Here is an 8,445-nt window from a genome sequence, read left to right on the forward strand (position 1 = left end):
GCAAACAAAACAAAAACAAAACAAAACAAAACTACGTTAAAACCCTTTGTTGGGATGCTTTGCACTTTCCACAGAACAGAAATTAAAATAACCTGTTATACAATTAGTCAGAAATACAGTTCTCGAGTTTTTGCCCATACATATGAGTATTGTCTGAAACATGTCTTCTTTGTAGAGCTAGGCTCTGCCATCACTGTGCTTGGCTGAGCTCACGAATTTGTTGTAACCTGTAGCTTCCCTGTCACTCCTCTGGCTCTTCTCTCCTGCTAAACTTTGTTTCCTGGCAGTAATTAAAGCCTTCTTCCACCGCCATAGCTACTGCTAGTGCTGGAACTGCCATAGCCACCTTGGTTTCATGGTTTGGCAAAGTATTGGCCTCCACTACCATAGGGGCCAGAGCTTCAGCCTCCAAAATTTCTTGTTTCATGGTCCCCAAATTTGAAGATTGATTGTTGTAATTGCCAAAATCATTATAGGTTCTGCCACCTCCAAAATTACTTCCAACATTACCAAATCCATTATAGCCATCTCCACTGCCACTGTATCTACCACCACCTCAACTGCCACCAGAGTCACCTCATCCACTGAAGTTTCCTCCATGACCAAAGTTGTCATTCCCACCAAAACCACCTCCACGACCACCAAAGTTTCCAGAACCACATCAACCTTTTTGGCAGGATGAAGGACTAGCCATCTCTTGCTTAGATAGGGCTTTCCTTACTTCGCAGTTGGGGTCATTCACAGTATGGTATTTTTGAATGACAATCTTGTCTACAAAGTTGTCATCAAACACTACAAAAGCAAAGCCTCTCTTCTTGCCACTGCATCAGTCAATCATAACTTCAATCACTTCAATTTTTCCATAATATACTAATCTCTTAGAAAATGTTCTTCGTGGTCTTTTTTAATGCCACCAACAAAAATCTTTTTCAGTTAAGTGGGCACCAGATCTTTGAGAATCTTCTCTTGAGACAGCCCTTTGTGGTTCCACAACTCTTCCAACCACCTTGTGTGGCCTTGAATTCATGGCTTCATCCACCTCCTCTACAAGTGGCATACACGCAAACCCAAAACCTCTGAAGCACTTGGTGTTTGGATCTCTCATTACTACCCAGTCTGTGACCATTCTCTATTGCTCATACTCTCATTGGCTGTTTCATAGCTCAAACCTCTAATGAAGAACTCCTGTAGCTATTCAAGCTCTTTGGGAGACTCTGCCTTAGACATAATGGTGGTGGGAAGGAAGACTTTAATGATGCTTACTCAGCAGCATCCATGGGCAGAAAAAGAGTAATCTAATGAATGTATCTTGACTATTAAACTTTTAAACTTCAGAATTTCCACTTATTTTTTAATATTTTTTTTATTTCTTTACTGGTAGTCTCTATTATAAGACAATAGTTGATATATATTCCTTACTGTTGTAAACACATTTCCCTTAGTTCTTTATAATAACTGTTTATTCTGACATTTGAATTCTTTCAGAGGCAGTTTTTGTTGCATACTTTTATTTTTTTTTCCCTGCATGTGTGACTTTTTTTCATTTCAGAGAATAACTTTTAGTAATTCTGCATACTAATCCCCACCCTCCTCTGGAGCTTCTTGTTGCTCTTCACGTTATTTGCTTTATTGATGGGTTAATTCAGTGAAGTCTATCTCTGCTGAAATGTTCAGCTTTCCGCAGTGCATTCTCATATATTGTCACAATCAACATAGGGTGGTGTTGCTTTTTGCAGGGTTCTCTTTGACATTCTCTTTCCCTGATCTGATCTGTTAAGCTTTTAGCTGATTTGCTTTTATTGACATTACACTCAGCTCTTAGCCCTCAAATTGCCAGCTGATTGCTCTTTTTGATTACTGCTTTGACAAAGTCCTGAGACATAAATTGTTCCATAATCTGACCCAATTAACTTTTGCATGGGTAATCTTTGAGGCCTGTCTTTGAGCCTTGTTCTGACCCCCAGGAAGACTCTTTTTAGCTGCTTATTTTCCTGATTCTCTCTGCTAAAATTCTAGTTCTTCTATATTTTCACTTTTTACTATCATGGAGCTTTCTGCCTCTTAATTGCTTATAACCAAAATCCCCATTGCTTTCAATGGTGACCTTAGACTTTAATTTCCTTTAGTTCTTTAAGAATTAAAGTCAGTCCACTTAGAGACAGCAACTGATCTCTCTCTTCTTAAGATCTACATCTCCACCTGAGCAAAACATCTATACCACTGCTTTGGAGTTGGGGATAAGGTAATGGCCCACTTCTCTCAAGTGACATCATGTGTTACAAGTAGGGTACTGGGCAGAGACACTAGCCCTTGGTTTTCTCAACTTGCCTTTCCTGATGTGAATCCTCTACCTTCAAGCAAACAAGGCTAAGGGCAATTTGGGATGAGTATTCTCAATCTCTCTAAGGGAGATATAAAAAAACAAATGTAGGCATGAGACAGTAAAAATCCTGAAAGTGAAATATGAGAATATATTAAAAGCAGTTGGCATTGGTGGGTCCACAGCTTAACTTCAAAGGAACAAGCAACAAACTGAAAATGAATCACTCACAATAAAGAATAAAAGCAGAATATCATAGAAAAATACTTTAAAAGATTGAGTGAAAACAAATGTCAATCTGAAATTTTAAATTCACTAAAAAAATCTGAAAGCAATGTCTATATAAAAATATTCTCTACAAGATTTATAAAAAAAGATATTTCTCTACAAGAAAAACTAAGATATTTTTCCGGCATAACTGCTCTAAAAATGAAAATAAATGCAACCAACAGGAAAAAAAAAAAAAAAAACTGAGCAAGGCTCTTCAGGAAGTAGTAAAGTATGTAAGATGGAATTATGAAAATATAGGTATCCCCTACCATCTAAAAATAGAGCATTCCTATGAAACCTTTCATAAGCCAAAATGGCAAAGAAGCAATTATCATTAATTTATATGGGCAATTTTTGAGCATTCCCAGGACTTTAGGACACATGTTCCTGAGGGATACACACAATAAATGGAGATGAAGCACAGATGCTCACAGACACAGTTCAAAGCTAAGGTTGCTTGATGCTGAAATGCTGAGTGTAATCCAGAGGAAGGAGCTTGGTGGGGCCACTCTGCTCTGGGTGCATGCTACCTCTGTAAGGGCTCACTGAAAAACAAACACTGAACCCTTTTGGCTTTTCAGCTTTTTTCATGAAAGTGAAAATTCTCTTTGGATTTCTTTCATTTAGCAAAAACAGATGCTAAGGTCTTTCATAAAGGTGAAGTGATGTAATGTAAACTTTCTAAAAGTGTAAGATACCTGTGTAGAAGAGTGGGAGAAGAATGCAAGTGTAGAAAAGGGACAAATGGTACAGAATGGAAAGTTCAGAAATAAATGCACAAATTTACAGTCACATAATTATATAAAACATTATGCCCTAAAGTGTAAAGACGTAGACTTTTCATTAAACTGCCCTGGGTCTATTGGATATATGTATTTATAAAAATAATAATGAATTTTTTTCTGTACCTCATATAAAATTCAAAGGGATATAAATATAAATGTGACAGTTGAAACAATAAATCTTCTAGACAACATATGAGAATATCTTTGTGAATTCAGCATTGGCAAAACTTTTTAAACAGTATTTCAAAGCACCAAACTTAGAAAAAAAGAAAAACTAAATCAGACTTAATTAAATTAATTAAGTCAAAAGGAAATATTAAGAAAGAGAAACAAACAAGTCATAGACTCATTGCAATTCTATTTAGTTTCAATTCTTTTATGATGTGGATTAAAATTATAGACCTTAAGTAGGATTTCCAAACTTTTATTACAAGAGCAGACATGTGTGTTTTCATTTTGTTCTAAGCTATCTCCAATATACTTTACATTTCTACCAAGTGAAGAAATGGACACTGTGAGCATTTCTATCCCAGACTTTATTACGGAAGAATGAGGTAAATTATGCTTTATTCAGTGGCATTCTGTAGATTCTGATTGTTTCTTCTGCTCTAAATAGTACACATGTAGTCACTGAACCAAGAAATAACTCATTTCAAACTCATAACTCATTTATTTTACCATCTCTCTCTTCTCTGTAAGACAGACAATGCCAGTAATAGTTCACAAGATTGGGAGTTCACACAAGTAGAGAAGCCTGGTTAAAAAAAAAAAAAAAAGTGACAGTGTTTCCAAAAAGGGGAGAATATTCTTATAGACAACAGAGCCATTTTTATAATATTTTCTTGGGATCAAAAAATAAACTAAATCCAAACTTTACATCAATTAAATAACTGATAAAAAATCATTGAATTTTGGGGCACCTGGATGTGGCAGTCCTTAAGCATCTGCCTTCGACTCGGGGTCCTGGGATTGAGCCCCACATTGGGCTCCCTCTCTCGCTGTGTCTCTCTATCTGTCAAATAAATAAATAAAATCTTTAAAAAAATAATTGAATTTTGATTAAAATATACATTATAGCCATTATAATTATTTGACAATGGGTGTATATAAAGGAAAGTACACAGAGTACTCTGGAAATGTAAGCTAAAGTGAGATACATAACAAGAAGAAATTGAGTTTCTAAAGGAGTATTATGAACAATTGTATGCCAGTATTTTAGGTAAATTCCACAATCAGTATGAAGTATTGTACCTCTAGTTGGGCTGTTTCTAACTTCAGAGAATTTTTTTTAAACAGCAAATTAACATCTTAGGGTTTTAAATTCAGCGGAGGGCAAGATCAGTGACCCCCAGGGATTTTATAACACACTTAAAAATATTTTCTTCTTGCTTAGTCCCAAGGTAACACAGTTAAAAAGTAGATACCAAATTAAATTCTGTGGCTGCAGAACTACAGTGTAATTTGAATTCACATTCTCACCAGGTTCCTTAACCAAAAGTTATGACATAAATTTGGAAAGAACGGATCCAGAGTATTTGAATGGAGGTATTTTGTGGAAAAAACAAAATCTGAGACTTCCTTCAGCTGTCTTTCCTCCTGTGACTGACAAGAGCAAAATTAATAAAAAAATACAGCAACTCAATAAATCTCTATTCTTCAGGATATGCAATTGATTTACTCCACAGATTAGGTGGTCCTCTGCTGAGGGTCTCACTAGGCTAAATTTGAGGCACTGGATGGGTCTGCAATCTAATGTGATACTCAGGTTCCTCTTCTAAACTTACTGGTTGTTGGAATTTGGTTTCTTTTAGCTGTGTAACTAAGGACACCTGCCATTCCATGTCATGGGATCTCCATAACATGGAATCTTGATAATTCAAGGCCAATGAAGAAGGAGTTTCTGCAGCTATGAACTTGTATGACTTTTTCTGTTTCTGGATCTAGAACTTATTGTAAAGGGTTCATTCAGGTCATTAGTTTAGGCTCACTTATGATAATTTCTCTTTTGATAACTTTTTTTTAATATTTTATTTATTTATTTATTTGAGACAGAGAGAGAGAGAGAGAAAGACAGAGCACTGGGGGAGGGGCAGAAGAAGAGGGATAGAGCATCTCAAGCAGATTCTGTGTAGCCCCCTGACACTGGACTCGATTTCACGACCCTGAGATCATGACCTGAGCTGAAATCAAGAGTCAGACGTTTAACCAACTGAGCCATCCAGGCGCCCTTTCCCTTTTGATAACTTAAAGTCAACTAATTGGGAAATTTAATTGCATCTGCAAAATCACTTACCCTTTACCATATAACATAATCTAATCATGGAAATATTCCATGGTATTTATATGTCCCACTGTTACTCAAAGGGAGAGAATTAAATAGGTCTGTTCACTGGGAAGTAGAAATCTTGTGGACTATCTTAGAATTATGGGTGCCAAAGTTAAGCACTGTGTTTCTTTCAGAGATATTTCTATTATCCCCATATCCTCAGAGCATTTCCCTTGTCAATATGTCATCCAAGTGAGATTGATGCACAAGTTAAGAGAATTAATAATGTTACAATTTTAGAAAGCTTTCTTTCCAAAGAACCAAAAGCACTGCCAAATTATGTCATGTCAAAATAAATGATGTATTAAAACAGTCATGTTCTCAATATGATAGCAAGGAAAGTTTTAGACATTTGAGAAGCTAACTGATAAAATATGAAATTAAAACATTAACTTGTTGATGAACATTTTCACTCTTGTGATATATTTCCAATTCAAACTCATAGTAGTTGTTCCATAACACAAGTAGAAGGTAGACGTAGAAGGTTGGAATAAAAATCTATAAAATTATATTTAAAACACATGTGTTCATAAAACTTGTTAATTATACCATTTGTATTCAGATTTCATTACTGCATTACTCTGTGTATTTAAGCAAAATTGGTCTACTTTAAAAAAAATAAGGTAAGAAAGAGAGAGAGTGCCCAGAATCTGCTGGGTGGGCACAAGATGAAGGGTACGATATGAGCTCTGGCCTTTGTGGGTAGAATCACATGCACAAGGACCAGACCAAGAATAAGGATGCAAGAACCTAAATGTCTCCTGGGCACCCCACCATTCTCAGGTCTCCCTGAAGGCAGCAGTGTCAGGAGCACAGTTTACAGTAATGAACAGAAGTGGGAACTGAAGAAACACTTTGAGAAGAGCAAGTACCAAGTGTAGGTGTGCTTCAAGCACTGGGGGACTAAATACTCAAGGTAGCAAGCAGCCAGCTCTAGCAGCAACTCCAGCAATTTTGGGTCTGGATGCTGGACGAGGCCGGGAAGTTAGCATTGAGCTGGGCAAGGGCTCCAGAGCTGCTGCCCCTGCATCCTCTGTTTCCAGGAGTGGGGGGCAGAGGGTGGTAGGTTTCTGCAAGCCCCTCTGCCTAGCTCCTTAGAAGTCTTCCAGCCCCCTCTCTGTTTCCAGCCACAGCTATGCCCTGGGTAGCCCCTGTGCAGAGTGCCTAGCAGGGAGCTCTGGCTGCCCCCATCCCAGCCCTAGCTTCAACTCAGGATCTTTTGCAGGTTCCATGTTATTCCATGACATGGCATGTCAACTGTCTCCCCAAGACCCTTTGCGGGGGGGCTCCATTTCCTCATTATATCTGAGTACCAAGAAGGGGATGCCTTTGTGGACAAGAACTCCAACCTCAGGACCTTACTGAACTTATAGAGGAGCCTGTCCCTTCCCTGTCCTGTAGATCCTGAAGAGAGGATAAGGCACTGTACTCCTGCACACCGAGTCTGCCCAGGTGCCTGAAGCATGAGTGGCTGGTCTTCACCGCTAGTTCCACGGCATGAATGCACCACCATTTCTGTACCCAACCTGCTGATAGTAGACCTTTGCATGTTTTCACTGTTACTGCTATCCTAAGCTGTGTTGTTATGAATGTTTTGGTGAGAAATTGTTATCTTCACAATATTGAGCTGTCCAAACTAAGAATATTATTTTTTGTTCACTCTTTTGTTTTTATTTTAATAAAGTCTCTCCACCAAGTGTTATTATTTAACCATAGATATCTTGCATATATCTTTCTGTAGATTTATTTCTGGCACTTCATCTTTACTATTGCCTGACATTTTAGATGATAAATTTCATTTTCATCTATTTGTCTTATATATGGGATTCAGTTCTTATATTTATATTTATTTTATATTGAGGAACCTAGCTCAACTCTTTTTAATTTTAATAATTTATCTTGACATTGTCTTGGACATTACAATTTAAAAATTAATAAAGTTCATGGTAATCTTGAAAAAATGTATTTAAGGAATACAGAGAGATAAATATTATTTTTCATACTTCTTGAGTTTCATGAAAAAAAATTATAACTAAAGGAAAAATAATTAGTATTCCTGAAAGCAAAACACATTTTTTTAAGTAGGCTCCACACACCCAACATGGAGCCCAACGTTTGACCTGAACTTACACCCTGAGATTAAGACCTGAGCTGAGATCAAGAGTCAGATGCTTAACCCACTAAGCCACCCAGCCACCCCTCAAAACACATTTTAAAAGGCAAAGAAAAGAAATTACACAAATCAGGAAAACACAAAATGAATATAATAACATTAATAAGATTTGAGACCAGCCATACCAGACATATAAATATATCAAATAGCCTTAACTCACAAAGCAAGACCAAATTTTATGGTAATTCCAAGAGACAGGATTTCAAAAGGAAGTGGGAAAAAGGCTAAAACAACAGGATTGGTAAAAGTACCCCAAACAGCTTTCAAAAAAAAAAAAGAATCAGGAATTAGAATCCTGATATAAGACAAAGTAGAATTTTGCCTCAAAAGTTCATTGAGAAAAAGAAAATTTTTATACTAAAGACCACAATTCATATTGCATATATGACAATTATGAACACCCGAGCATTGAAAAAGATAGCTACAATCCTCATAAAACAAAACCTCAAGAGATAGAATAGGAAATAACCATAAATATTCTGTTATCAATTACCTACTGTTGTAAGATAACAGCCCCAAGCTTAGTGGATTAAAACAATATCATTTATTCATTTATTTCACTGTGAATTTT

At 36.7% G+C, this 8,445-nt stretch overlaps 1 pseudogene; it reads right to left on the bottom strand.

The window, feature by feature from the left end:
* Positions 1-290: 290 nt before the first annotated feature.
* On the bottom strand, positions 291-1,227 carry LOC113927929 (annotated as a pseudogene).
* Positions 1,228-8,445: the final 7,218 nt, after the last annotated feature.

The sequence above is a fragment of the Zalophus californianus genome, chromosome 7 (assembly GCF_009762305.2).
Source record: "Zalophus californianus isolate mZalCal1 chromosome 7, mZalCal1.pri.v2, whole genome shotgun sequence".
NCBI lineage: Eukaryota > Metazoa > Chordata > Mammalia > Carnivora > Otariidae > Zalophus > Zalophus californianus.